Source organism: Rhinatrema bivittatum, chromosome 1, assembly GCF_901001135.1.
Source record: "Rhinatrema bivittatum chromosome 1, aRhiBiv1.1, whole genome shotgun sequence".
Taxonomy (NCBI): Eukaryota; Metazoa; Chordata; class Amphibia; order Gymnophiona; family Rhinatrematidae; genus Rhinatrema; species Rhinatrema bivittatum.
Window position 1 is genome coordinate 143,824,637 of NC_042615.1, and position 14,508 is coordinate 143,839,144.

General features: G+C 41.8%; 1 protein-coding gene across 3 annotated transcripts in view; it reads left to right on the plus strand.

The window, feature by feature from the left end:
• Positions 1-14,508, plus strand: part of FRYL (FRY like transcription coactivator) — a 978,233-nt gene that overhangs the window by 11,163 nt on the left and 952,562 nt on the right. Inside the window, exon 2 of one of the 3 annotated variants that reach the window (XM_029588005.1) lies at positions 9,354-9,430. The exons of the other annotated variants lie outside the window; for them this stretch is intronic. The gene's annotated coding sequence lies outside the window, so the exon portion shown is untranslated. The remainder of the gene's footprint in view (positions 1-9,353; positions 9,431-14,508) is intronic. 3 annotated transcript variants of the gene reach the window in all.

Consider the following 14,508-nt stretch of genomic DNA (forward strand, 5'->3'; position numbering starts at 1 on the left):
AGGCTCTTTGAGATCTGGTGTCATCAGCGCTCTTGCGATCCTTTAACGGTCGAGGTCTCTCTGGTACTGGTTTTTCTGCAACAGTGGCTTAAGAAGGATTTGGTGTTCAATTTTCTTTGGGTCCAGGTAGCGGCCTTGGGAGCCTTGCGGGGAAAGTTTGCTGGTGGTTCGCTTGCAGCATACCCTGACATTGTTCGATTTCTCAAGGGGGGTCAAACATTTATGACCTCCCATCCATGCGGTGTGTCCAGATTGGAGTTTAAATCTTGTATTGCGTGTGCTCTGTGGTGCTCCTTTCGAACCTCTACGCACCGCTTCCCTGAAAGATCTAACCATGAAGACTGTGTTCTTGGTGGCCATTTGCTCGGCACGTCGGATTTCTGAATTGCAGGCCCTATCATGCCGTGACCCTTTTTTGCGGATTCACGACGATAGGGTGACGTTTCGCACAGTTCCTTCCTTGGTTCCTAAGGTGGTTTCGGCCTTTCATGTTAACCATACAGTGGAACTTCCAGGGTTCCCGCAGGGTTCTAGGGGGTCGCCTCAGGGCAAGGATCTTCTTTTTTTGGATGTGCGTCGGGTCTTATTGCGTTATCTAAAGGTTACCAATGACTTCAGTCGCTCCGATCATTTGTTCATTCTTTTTGGGGGTGCAAAGAAAGGGGACAAGGTGTCTAAAGCAACCATTTCTCGATGGATTAAAGAGACTATTACTTCAGCATACTTGGTCTGTGGCCACCAAGTGCCTTTGGGTCTCCAAGCTCATTCCACCAGGGCTCAGGCTACTTCCTGGGCGGAGTGTCAGTTGCTATCACCTCAGGAGATCTGTTGGGCTGCGGTGTGGTCCTCTTTGCACACATTTTTCTAAGCATTATCGCTTGGACGTTAAGGCCTCTGAGGCGTCCTTCGGTGCAAGTGCTCTACGTGTGGGTCTTTCGGGTTCCCGCCCAGTGTAGGGTGGCTTGGGTACATCCCACTTCTCTGGACTGATCCTTGTACGTATAGGGAAAAGAAAATTGGTTCTTACCTGCTAATTTTCATTCCTATAGTACTAAGGATCAGTCCAGAGGCCCACCCCTTACTTCAGTTACCGAAAGACTGTGTTGGCTACAATTTGCCTAGTTTTTCATAGAGCTCCTTTTTTCCAGATTACTGTTGTTGGAGCAGTTTTTTTTTCTAACGGTTTATTTACTCATGTTGTTTCCTTGGGGTGAAGAGGGGGACAGTGGTTTTTGGTCACCCCTTTGCCCGTTTTAGTATTGGTTGTTTGGCTTGGGTACAGGTCAATACTGAGGGACTGCAGGTGGCACTCTCGTTTATGTAGCAGTGCCCAAAGTTCTAATTTGTTCTCTGACTCCAACTGCTGGTAGGGATACACAACCCATTCCTCTGGACTGATCCTTGGTACTATAGGAACGAAAATTAGCAGGTAAGAACCAATTTTCTTTTCCTGCACACACTTGCCTTTCAGCTGTCTTTTACAGCTAAGTCCACAACGGCTGAAAACCAGCTATCAGACCAAGGCACTCAGCTGAGGGAAAATCCAATATATATTACCTCAGGAATTCTCAGCTGAGGGAGGGACTATATGGTATCACCACAGGAAAGCGGAGTGAATTAATTTTCTTTTCTCCTTCTGAGAACTTTAAGCAATCCCCAGTAGGGAGATGCACGTCCACCATCTGCTGGAGACAGAATACTGGTGGGTTGATGACGCTGCAGGCGATGTCAGCTTTGCTTAGTCTCCATCTGCTGGTAGAGGTGCATAACCCACTTGTTCTGGATCTACCTGTCTATACTAAAGAAAAGGAAATTATCAGGTAAGTAGTAGTTTCTCATTAGCATCTGGAAGAGAAAATATAATGGAGTCATAGAAAATAGAACGGTCTGCATCCTTCTTCTCAATACCTGGCTAGCTGCTTGAGGAGCAGCTCAGGCCCAAAGAGGGTTGTGGTAACTTCCGGAGTCGACCACAGAGGCAGCTGGAAGAAATTTGCAGATGGGCTGCAATATCCCCAGTACCTTGCATTTTATTAGTATGTCAGATAGGAATTCACAATAAGGGTTACACTTACATAAGGGCTGATATAATAAGGTGCATTCTGGAGAGCACACAGGTTTATCCACAGTTGTACATGCATTTTGTGTGCAAACTTTATAGCTGATGCAGGAAGGAATTTTGTAAATTTAATGGTAATGAAGACATTAGCTATTACCCTAGAAGTGTGGTGGCTTAACCCCAGTTTTTGATGCATAAAATGTGATTTAGGAGTATATATTTTTTTATATATGCCAAAACTTATGTGCTATGCAGAATTTTATGCTTTATTTTTATATTCTGCTTTTCAGCACTATTTATTGTTTTTTATTTTGCTTTCAGCACTTCTAAGTGGATTACATTCAGGTACTATAGCTATTTCCCTGTGCCCAGAGGGCTCATAATCTAAGGGGCCGATGCAGGATTAAGCATGAAAACGTGCGTCCAAACTGGGCCCAAGTTCTTACAACATGTGCACATTCCCCTCTCCTGGGCGCCCGATACAATAGGCAAATGAGGTGCCACGCTAAAAAGGACGCATTAGGGATAAATTGTGCGTCCATGGCATCGGGCGCCCAGGAGATGTGGCTTTGTGCCCAGCAGCTGACCTAGCCAGATCTTTCCCCACACCTGGCAGGGCTGTTCCCGATTGGTTCCTTTTCACTGACATTGGTGAAAAGGACCAATCTCATTGAATAGTGAATGGACCAATCTGCGCTGTGAAGGAGTGAATAAATTAACTTGTAAGTTTTGGCACCTTCCCTCTGTGAGTCATCGGAGCTACCAAATGCTGCCCAAGTCCACTACCCCAGGCTGGCCAGAGGGTAGTGCTCGCCTCTCTGAGCAGCATAGCGGCCACCGAGCTGTCCAGCCCACCAGACACCGTGCCCAGAAACTTTTTTTTTTTTTAAATTTTGCATGATGCTTTCTGTGGTTCTTCCTGCTTAGTATCACGACGATACTAATAGGAGGAACCACAGAAAGCAGGATTTTTGTTTTGGTGGTTGAGCCCTTGAGCACAGCATGCCTTAACACCAGCTCCTGGACTGGCATAAAACTTGCTGTATTACAGTGGGCGTGCTGGCTGCATGGGATTTTTTTGAATTGCAGGGTAATAGCTAATAGCCTCATCTACATGCAGTTTACATTTGAGCGCTATTAACTATGTGCTGGTTTGGTCGCGCTAATCCCCTTATTGCATTGGGAGTTGTTAGTGCCTCCAGAACGAGAGTCCAATTGCATGTTAAGGACTCTGCTAGCCCTAGCACACGGTATTGCATCACCCTGTCAGTTTGTACCTGAGGCAATTGAGGATGAAATGACTTGGCCGAGGTGACAAAGAGCGGCAGTGACAATTGCTAGAATTTGTGTTTTTTAGATACTCGTTTTGAGTTCAAAACTGGTAAAAAAAATAAATAAATTGACAGTTACAGGCCTTTCTAGTCAGAGAGAGATACCAATGCTCTAACCTCAAAAGCTGGGGACAAAGAAACAAGCAGGGGAGTATCTTGATATAAGATAAGGATATCTGAGCTATACTTCTCTCATTCCGACCGATGCAGTAAAGTGCGCTCAGGCTGAACGTACTGCTAACCCCCGTTTGGCCGCGCATTTTCGACGCAATATTTTTACCCCTTATACAGTAAGGGGTAGTAGCACATGGAAAACGCGCGGCCAACCCCTCTGAAACTAATAGCGCCTGCAACATGCAAATGCATGTTGATGGGCCTATTAGTCATTCCCACATGATACAGAAAATAAAATGTGCAGCGAAGCCGCACATTTTACTTTCAAAAATTTACGCCTGCCAAAGGCAGGTGTTAATTTCAGCCAGCACCGGGAAAGTGTACAGAAAAGCAGCAAAAACTGCTTTTCTGTACACCCTCCAATTTAATATCATAGCAATATTAAGTCGGAGGTCCCCCCCCCAAAAAAATAAATTTTAAATCTGCCTGCGGGTTGGAAGACAGGCGCTCAATTTAGCCGGTGTCCGTTTTCCGAACTCATGGCTGTTAGCGGGTTTGAAAACAAATGCCTGTAAAATTGAGCATCAGCTATCAAACCCACTGACAGCCACCGCTTCTGTCAAAAAGTAGGTGCTAGGGACGCGCTAGTGTCTCTAGCGCCTCCTTTTACTGTGGGCCCTCATTTGCATATGGGCCGGTACTGAATCACATGCCCAGGAGAGTGGCCTGGGCGCACGCCGGCTCTCCCGTGGGTTTTTCTGTATTGGCCCGATTATGGGGCTGCTATAATAATCTGTGCGTAAAAATCTGTGTGCTGAATTAATGCACTTGTTAAAACAATTTTTAACTTCCAATGCAGTAAACTAAAGTATGCTAATACATTGTGAATTTATTAAAAAAAAAACCCCAAAAAAACAAACACACTAATTGTAAAAGGTGCATAAAAATGCTCCTGAAACCTTATGCTTGTAACAAGACTTCTCATTACAGTTCAAATAAGGTAAAAAGACTGAAAATGTAACTTTTACCTTTTTTAAATAATAATTTAGGTATAATGTGTTAGCTTTGGTTTGATTGCTTGAAGTGCTTCTGTAAATTGTTAGGAAGCAGCCATATTTAGAGCATGGCTGTGCTTAAGAGGCTTCAGAATTAGTTGTTGGAAGATGTATAATCATTGAAGCAGTGCAGCATGCCCATGAGGGTGCACCATACGAGCTTTTGTTGTTTTGAGGTGCTGGACAGTAAACACTGAATGTAGTTTTCTTTTGGTTGCATAAGGTTGGCTAACAGTCTGTGTGTGCTGTAGCTGGTAGGGCGTTTGATTCTCCTCAGTCTCTGTGTTGTCCCCTACCTTTTTCTTGTACGTTTTTAAGCACATGACATTGGAAACTCTTCTGCTCTTGAATCTTCTAAAAGTGAGTGTTAACCCTCATTTATTTATGAGGTATTCTTTAAATAGCCCACAATGCTTGAAGTCCTGCATACATGTTTTCAAAGGGAAATCCTCTGAGGGTAATGGTGCTGCACTTTGAGCACGCTCATTTGTACCTGCTTTGAATGTACCCACATAGACTTTCTGTCCTCACTGCCTGCTCCCCCTCCAACCTTATCCTGCCACTTTCTTGACATGGGTAAAAGTACCCATGCTATGACCAGTGTAGGTACTTTTATCCACACTCAGGGGAGGACAGATTTTACTGGAAGCATTTCATGTGGGTAAACAGCTGTTTATCCACACCAAGTTTGAATATTTCCCCTCGTTTTTTCTTGTTTATTGTTAGAGTAATTCATTCTTTGCACTGACATCTGATTAACTTTGAAAAGCATGCCAGATCTTCTTTGTGGTGAGCATAAAGAGGCTATAATGCATGGCCTCTGGCAGTTTTTCTAGTTTCTCTAATACTCATCTATTTCATATGCAAGTTGAATATTATTGCAACTTCCTCTGGCTTGAAGAGCAAACTGGTGATCCCTCATAGACTTATTGATTAGCTCCTTGATTGACCAACAAGATTTGTTATCAGAGTATTTGCTGGCTTTCCTTTGCGCAGGGATTGTGAGTGCACCCAAAGAGCTTAATCCAGGAATCCATTTTGAGTTTCTTATTCACAGCTCGGACAATTAGCCATTGGGCTACCTATTTTTTTTTTTTTTATATTACTAGAGTACTCCAATCCTGCCCTCTTCTATTTCTAGGTTTTTATTCTGAATTGCTTTGTGGAACCAGTATGTGCTTGACTGGAACTTAATGGAATCAGGAAGTACGTATGAAATGAGCAAGTGTGAGACACTTTGTAGAAGTCTGGGGTCTCTGAATGGAAGTCCATCTACTCTACAGTGAATCTGTGAATTTATAAAGAGCTGATTTGCAGGCTGCTACACCTGCCATTTGAACTACAGATAGTACAGCTGAAACATTTCAGATTTGGGTGTTTGCAGTCCAAATCCCATGTGCATAGTGTGATTTGATTTCATTCCCCAGCCCACTTGCCAATTTTTCAAGTAAGACAAAGAAGCAAACCTCACACCTGATCTGAGTAAAGAGATGTAAAGGATACAAAGTAACTATAATACTGAACTCCTCTATCAAGTAGAGAAAAGTTACACTTATCTCTGATTATTTGAGAAGTTTTGTAAATTACGATAAATGCCCTATGCTTTCCTTTAGTCCTGGGTTTATTACATCCTGAAACAGTCTTCGTGCTCAGACTACTACTAGCTTCATTGTGTCTGTACTTTTTTTGACTATCTGAAATGAAAGTATTGAAAACATGAATACTGCAACCTTTGGAGGCTTTAGTTAGGCAGTAGCTTGCAGCTAGTTGAGTCTCTGATCTTGATTTCTATTCTCTTGTTCTTGAAGTATACTAGCTCGTCATGTAGCCCAATGGATTAAAGAGTAAAAGACCTAAACTCTTGTCTTCTACAGTGCGTATCTCTGTTTGACATCACAACCTGCATCTGCTCTAAATGTGAACTAGTCTTTAGTTTCAAGAAAATGCGGACTTTTAGATGCTCCACATGTGCATGTTCCTGCCATTTTTTCAAATTATTTTTCTAGTTTGTAATCATTTTTCTTTGAGCTGGCATTGCTTCTTAGTTTGTTTCAGCAGGGGCTAGTGCTCCTTGCTGAGTGTGAAGCAATGCACTGATCAAAAAAAAAAAAAAGAGATCTGTTTTTCTATTTGAAATATTTGGCAAGTTCTGGGCTAGGTTCGAAGTGACTTGAGTATAAATTTAGCTGGCAACAATGTCCTCTGCTGCAAACCTGTTCCCATATTGAGGATGTCCCAGAAAGCTTTGCTACACCAGGACTACCTCTTCCCTCTTCCCCAAATTCCAATAGAGGTAGCTACTGCAGCAGCAGAGCACAGTCTACCCTCCCATGAGGAGATATGTGGGAGAACAGTTTAAAGGCCATCTTGTTGGCCAATCAGAACGATGACATAACATGACATTGGCCTCTGTTCTGCCTTCTACTCCCTCATGCAGTTGGAGGTGAGGCCTGAATAGTTCCTCATATTTCTAGGAACTGTAGCCATTGGTTGGGAGGGAGGGTCACTGGAGTTTCAATCAGAAACTTGAACAGTAATGCGTTGACCAATAAGAATGCAAGTGTAGAACTAATTTTGGCGAACAGCTCCTCGCACAGTGAGTGGGGGTGACGAGAGAGAGCACAAATACAAACAAAAGAACAAATGTAAAACAAGAAGAAGGTAGAGCCAGTATTCCCCAGGCTGAGGAAGTGAGAAGGGTTACAGACAGCTAATTTGACCAGTCAGCTGTTGAAAGTATTCTGTCCCGCAATTGAAGATATGGGGGGGGGAGGGGGGGCGCAGTTGTGGAGGCAGGAACAAGAGCTGAATGTCGAGTTATTGCAAAGAGAGTGGAAAAGAGAAGTGAGAGAGGCTGAGACTACCTGAAGGAAGAAGTGAAACTGAGGCAGGTGGAGACTTGGAGAGAGGGGGGGGGGGGGGGGGGCAGATCCAAAGTGGTGCTGCTGCGGTGTCCACATTTCTGGAAGTGGTGGTAAAATGGTGCTGGGATGTCTGCTGCAGTAAATACAGAGCAGCACTTGTTACTGTTCGTGTATTCCCCCCCATTTTGGAGCAGAACTCGGCACCTGAGAGCTTGTATAGTGTTTGTTTTGCTTATGTGTGCATTATGTATATGATATGGCCACATTCCACCTTCAGAATCCACACCCAGGATATAGTATGCATGTGTGTGCATATATATAATGCCTTGTATACCGAGTGCAGCTTGTATTTGTGGGTAGTGCGCTCTGTGTCTGGGTTAGTGGGCATACTCTGAGATCTCTGGCCATGGCAGCCTTGGTGCTGTGGGTTGATGGTGAGAAGCTTCTGTTTTGCTGCTGGATTGGACACAGAGGTGAGGTTTTCTTGCACAGCTGAAGAAAGACCAGTTGCTGGCAGCTCCTGGTTGCAGGCAGAACAGGAAGTTATCTTTGGCTGGGGCTTTGTTACCCCCCTTATATGAAATAGTTTTATAATTTGATGGGATGTTAAAAGTTTTAGTGGACCTGAAGGTGCTGACATGATGCTGGCTGCCTGTAGGTCTTCTACCTTGGGTTTTAATCTGAGAATTACCAAAAAGAGTTGGGGCTTTTTTTGTTGGCAGTCCTCCAGTCTCTCTCTCTCTCTTGCTCTGTGCTTTGATGCATAACATAGGAGGGGGGTGGGGCAGCTTTTTGCTGTTAGAAACTATAGTTTCTTCAACTCTGGACAAAGTGGCGATGTTTGTCTTACACTGATATTTTTTCATAAACTCCTCTGTCTCACTGCTCTGACTAACAGTTCTGTTGTGTGTGGGGTTTATTCAACTTTATTTGTAAACAAAAAACAAACCAGACTAGGGCAGTCATACAGTAAGGCAATCAATTAGTATTTCTAATGCATATTTATAATATTTCTCAAAACATAAAAAAGGGAGCATTAATATTTCAGGCACAAGGAAATAGCCTAAATCCAACATTTTCGAAGATTACCACAGGAAGGTTCATTGGTTCCAATTATTTCCTTTGGTGACATGATCAAGGATATGAGTGCAGTATTATTTTGAACATAGAATATTTTGCTTTTTGTTCCCAATAGAGCTGTTGTAGCTATTGTAAAAATGTAGCATTGCCATGCTGTTTTGAGGCAATAGAAACTATTTTGCTAAAACATGTGCCATGTATTATTAAAGTATAAACACTTTAGATCGCTGCATTGTTGCATTTAAACAGTATTCACTTTTGGTATCGGAAAATCTGAAGACAACAGCAACTAATAAAATACAGTAGTAGGTTCTGTGGTAGTTATACTGGAACATTTCATGCAGGTAGTGCTTCTGGATGTTATCTGGTATTATAAAATGGCTGCTTTTACTGTAGTTAAAAATAGAACACATGTTCTAGCAAGGTACAGTAGTCATTTATTTTTTTCTGTTTATTTTCTCTTACAAAATGTGTGAGAAATAGCCTTGTGTAAATCCCTTTTTTTTTTTTTTTTTAATGACTGATGGAAATTAGACAGTAAAGTAGAAAGAGAGGTGTATGTTCCTATGCTTGGTCACAGTGGCTTTCTGATCAGGTTTTCATTGTAATCAAAATATGTAAATTAAGCACTTTTGTAGGCAAAATATATGTTTCATTAAAACTTATGACGGTATCCATAGCAGATCTCAGTGATAACCTTGAAGACTGTTTGTCAACCACAGGCTTATTTCTGCTCCTATTTAAATGACAGATGACTCAGATGATAACTTTTGGTTAAAAGAGTGATAGATGGTTGATGTTGAATGCAGATGCTTGTAGGAAACTGAAGGAATTGCTTCTGTGATTACAGCTGTCGGAGAGCAACAATTTGGAAGCTGCTTCAATCAGGCTTTTGGAAAGTTTTAAGAACTGAACTTGCACACTACTGTAAGAATAATCTTATAGTTTACTATGCCTTTTTTTAAGTTGCAGTTTAATTTTATTATTTATTTATTTTTTAGTTAAAATTTACCAGCTGTTAGAAGGTGTGAACTAGACAAATAGATAGGCAGGAAGGAATAATCCCCAGTGCCTAAGAACTGGCACTCTCCCACCTGCACCCAAGGGGAGCTGTGGTGATATCCCTGCTTGCCCAAAGTAGGGAATGGAAAGGGGGCCAGGAGAGGCTAGCAGGGTGCAAATGAGAAAAGAATTGGCAAAACAAAAAATAATACCCAAGTTAAAAAAAAAAATTTAAAAGAAGCTCCAAATCAATATGCAGAATTATTCTGTCTCAGGGAGGTAGGGGAAGGGGATGGGATTGGGGGACTATTGAATGAAAGGTACTCCTGAAGTTTAGTAAGTGAGATACAGAATCTAATGAGGTGCTGTACCTAAGGAACACAGATATTGGTGCCCTGAAAGCATAGAATTTGAGGTCTCAGGATGGAGGTGCAAGATAGTGGAAGTGAGTTGGGGTAACCTTAGTTTTCCAATGTATTCATTCCTGCAAGAATGGTTTATTTGCACTGTTACTATGTTTAACTTTTTTCCTTATGTACTATGTTTGTCACTTTTGGAGTATGGAAATAGAACTTTCTCATAAAAAAATAAAAAGCAGGGAGAATAAAATCTCAGAATCCCAGCAGAAAAACAAAACCTGAAAGAGCAAAAAAAGCTACAAGGAAAATTTTTTTTTTTTTTTTGCTTGCCTCCTAAAATTTGTGGCTGGCACTCACGTTTTCAAAATTTTTTTCTTTCAGTACATTTTTATAATCAGATACAAGAAACTTATATAAACAAAGTTACATGCCATTAATGTGGGCAAGAAGTGATACCTGTATAAAGCAGCTGTCTGGAAATTGCCCTCCCTCTGTGCTGCTACAGGTACATGTGGACTCCCAGCCACATTGAGAGACGGCATATCTAGGTCTGGAGAAGAAAAGTATGTATGTAAATTGCATTTTTATATCTACATATGTACTTTTTCCAGCAAAATTTTACCTGCAGAAAAAGCAAGTGCAAGTGTCTGTGGTTGCTTTGTACCTGTGGGAAATTGCAAAGCAAAAGTACACGCACAATTTCATTTTGCAACTTAAGGCAAAGTCAACAGATAAAAAGTACTTATGGACTTTGTTCCAAAGTGCATGGTTTGAAAACTACCCCCATGATTTGTTTAACTTATTTTGTATTTTTGTTTCTCAGTTGCTGCATCTTTATGCTGGTAACGAAGCTTATACACTTCTTGCTACTTTTATTAAACTGAAATATTTTGTGACCAAAATGAGTGAGCTTGAGAATCTCCAGCACTCTCAATAGGTGTAAGTAAATTTAAAATGACTTTTGGGATGGAACACTCATTCCCTCCCCCTCCCCCCCCCCAAAACAATGGCATGACCAAGATCATTGAATGTTGCATCACTCACTACATGGAGCTTTAAATAAAGAATTGTCCCCAGTGTTTGACTGCAGCATCCTTTGTGCAAAGCTTCCAGTGTTCCTTCCTCTGTGCTAGTGCCAGGGGTTGGGTGTATTTAGGGTCCCATAGATTTTAATATTCTGGTTTGATTTGATTTTCTTTTTAGTGCTTTAATTTTCATGAAATTATTTTGACATTCTGTATATAATTCCCATTGCAGGTGCAAGATATCCCTCAGTCATAGTTTTCTGTTCGTGCCTAGCGCAAAGGTCCTGACACCCCTAAAAGTGAAATTTGCTCAGAGGTGTCATATCAGCTGTCATGTCCTTGAAGAAAAAGTTTAATGCTTGCTTGACCAACCAATAAGGCTAAGTAAAGGAGATATTGTTTAATCTATAATGTTTTACCTTCCTCCATTAAGGGCCCTGTCTGTGAGTTCCTATACCAAGCAATTGTCCCCTCCAAGATGAAATGCATAGATAATTTTGTCTCTGAGGAGTCAGGGCTCTTTATTCCACCTTTTAGTGGGAGTGTTCTAGAGGGAAGGAATTTTTGGTAGATGGTTCAATTAGTGATAGATGGAGAAAGTAACGATTTGTAACTCCTGGAGCCAGCCATCTTCCTTATTTTGACCTGATATTCCACTCTTGAAGAACAACCCTCAAGAATGCCACTTAAGTATAATTGGTATTCTTGAATAGTGAGCATGATTCCGGTTGCCCTTACCCCACAATGCATTCCTCGAATATACCGCTTGGTTGTTCTGTACACCAATCCCTGGAATGGATTTGGCACAAGCTTGCACTGTGTGCTGCTGTAAATTAGTGCAAGTTCACAGGCCCCACGGGCAGCACCACCGCATTGTCCATATTTTCTGTTTGGCAAAGAATTCTTAGAGGAGGGGGCAGGGCTGCTATGGGGACTATAAGCATGCACCAGTTTTCAGTTCTTTGTCCAGTACAACCATGCTGATTCTGTTCTGCAGAGCAGTGCCCTACACACTTCTGCTTGTGATGAGGGAGGAGGGCATGCAAGTTGGGTTTTCATCTAATTCTCAAAGGTTGTGAAGTTCCACCGTAGTTTATGGAATATTATGCTACAACTGAGATTGTCTTGGCAAAAGTGTGAAATAGAACTAACATCCTGATTTGTTGTTTGGAAGCTTATAACATTTTGTTTTCTTTTTTTGCTTCTTCTCTTTTTATTTTTAATCTGTGTTCTCCTGGTTTCTTGAACCTTCTACCCTGTCCTCCCTGTACCTCTAGTAGAGAGCCTAGCCAGAGTCTGCTCTATTCTGCAGTGGCATCTCTGGCTTGGCAGCAGTATCTTCTGCCAGGCATTAATATCACCAGGACTTAGTCTTTGCAGCAGGTGCAATGTGCTGGTCAGGTGTCTGGACATATTTCAGGACTGGAAAATGTATAATCTAAAACTTTTTAGGTGATGTATGGGAATTTCCTGATTGGTTGCTTTTTATAGAGGCATTTTTATGTTTGGATTAAATATAATGGGGCAGAGCATGTTATAAAATCCAGGGTCGGCGTGCGCAAGGGGGTGCACAATTGTGCAACTTGCGTGCGCCGAGCATCCTTCCTCCGGTCCTCCGCCCCCTATCTAACTCGCCCCCCCAGCCCTATCTAAAACCCCCTCTTTATAGTGAGGGTAGAATGGATGTCACACGGGGCTGTGTCAGGGGTTATAGTGAGGGTAGAATGGATGTCACACGGGGCTGTGTCAGGGGATATAGTGAGGGTAGAATGGAGGTCACACGGGGCTGTGTCAGGGGTTATAGTGAGGGTAGAATGGAGGTCACACGGGGCTGTGTCAGGGGTTATAGTGAGGGTAGAATGGATGTCACACGGGGCTGTGTCAGGGGCAGGCGTAACTTGCGCGTGCAGACTGGCTGCCGGTGCCCTGCCCCGGAACACCCCTTTTTTCAAAGCCCCGGGACATATGCGCGTCCCGGGGCTTGCGTGCGCCGCCGAGCCTATGCAAGATAGGCTCAGCGCGCGCAGGGGGGGCAGCTTTTCGGGGGTTAAGCGCGTATGTTATGCGCGTAACCCTTTGAAAATCTGCCCCAATATAAGTCACTTTGACAATATGTGCTTTTCATTATGATTATATCATGTTTTATATCCTGGAAATGTTTGGAGAAAAGTCACTTCTGTCATTCTTAAGCCTTAGTTGGGGGAAAAAGTATCATTCTCATCTCTCTTGGCTGCTTCATTGTATGTCTTTGCTGGAATTAGCATTTGAGGCATGAAGTGTAGGAATGCCAAAGTTCTAGCTGAACATAGCTGACAGAGCTCAAATATGTTATGTTCTCTCCTTTTGAAGCAGCCTTGCTTGGGGGAATCTCTTTTTGTTGGGCTTAAGCTGCTCCCAAATCTTATAAATAGAACACCAGGATTCAGACGATTTACCTCTCTGTGAGTGTGTTTGCTGTTTTTGATGCAGTTCCCCTTGGTTATGTAGATGAAGTCGGATATGGTGTTGGCCATGATGCTTTCTTTTACAGTACCACTTAGCCAAAATGGTAAACAATGGGTACCAGTTTGTGTTAGTCAGGAGCCAGCCCTTTGATGTACATGGGTTGATTCATGCCAGCTCTAAAGTTAGTATGTCTTTGACTGTCTTCTATTTCTAGGCAGCCTGAGACCTCTCCTGATGAAAGGATAGAGGACCGTTCAAAGTGACCTGTTTCTCCCAGCTTCTTTACCCATTCTTCTATTTGCTTTCTGTACATGGAACTTGATGCAAGTTCTGAATAGGATGCATCCCAGTGGGGAATTTCTGAGGTGTACCCTTATACAGCCTTCTGAACATTGGCAGTATGATAAAATAAGATAATTATATAAGATGTTATTACCCTGCAAGAAATCATTGTAAGCTGTGTTCTGATGATATATGGCCACTTATGCCACCTCATTCTTTTGCCTTTTCATGAAATGCCACATGGCCAAAGGAAGATATGCTTTTTATAATGCCTGGACCAGTGGCAGCAAAATCCTATAAAAAAAAACTACAATAGGTGTATAAAATATAACATTTATTTAAACATTTTATATATAGTTCCATATTAAGAGCACAGTGGTTTACAAAAGTAACATTCATAACTATAAATCAACAAATATTGATGGTTTACAGAGAGAGTATTCATAGACAGGAATTAACATATATGAAATGCTCCATTACATATTACATGTAGTACAGTAAATTAATTACACATGTCACATAATAGTACTTTGTATTGAAATTATTTCAACATTGTTATTTTATTTCTCATCCTTCTTGTTATTGTAGTTCTTACATTCTGATATTTTTAAGCTAGGTGTTATGCATTTTTGGATAGCCATGTTTTTAGATCACATTTAAATTTCTTTCTATCTGGTATCAAATGTAACATCTTGGGAAGAGAATTCTAAAGCTTTGGACCCACTATGGAAAACACACTATCTCTTACTTGAGTCAGATGTGTACTTCGTATTGTAGAAAGTCAAAAATCCTTAAATTTTGGGATCTTGGTTTTGGTCTGATCAGCATAATGCTATGCTGATCAGACCAGTGTTATTGGAATGAATGATATTGAATATTAATGATAATACAT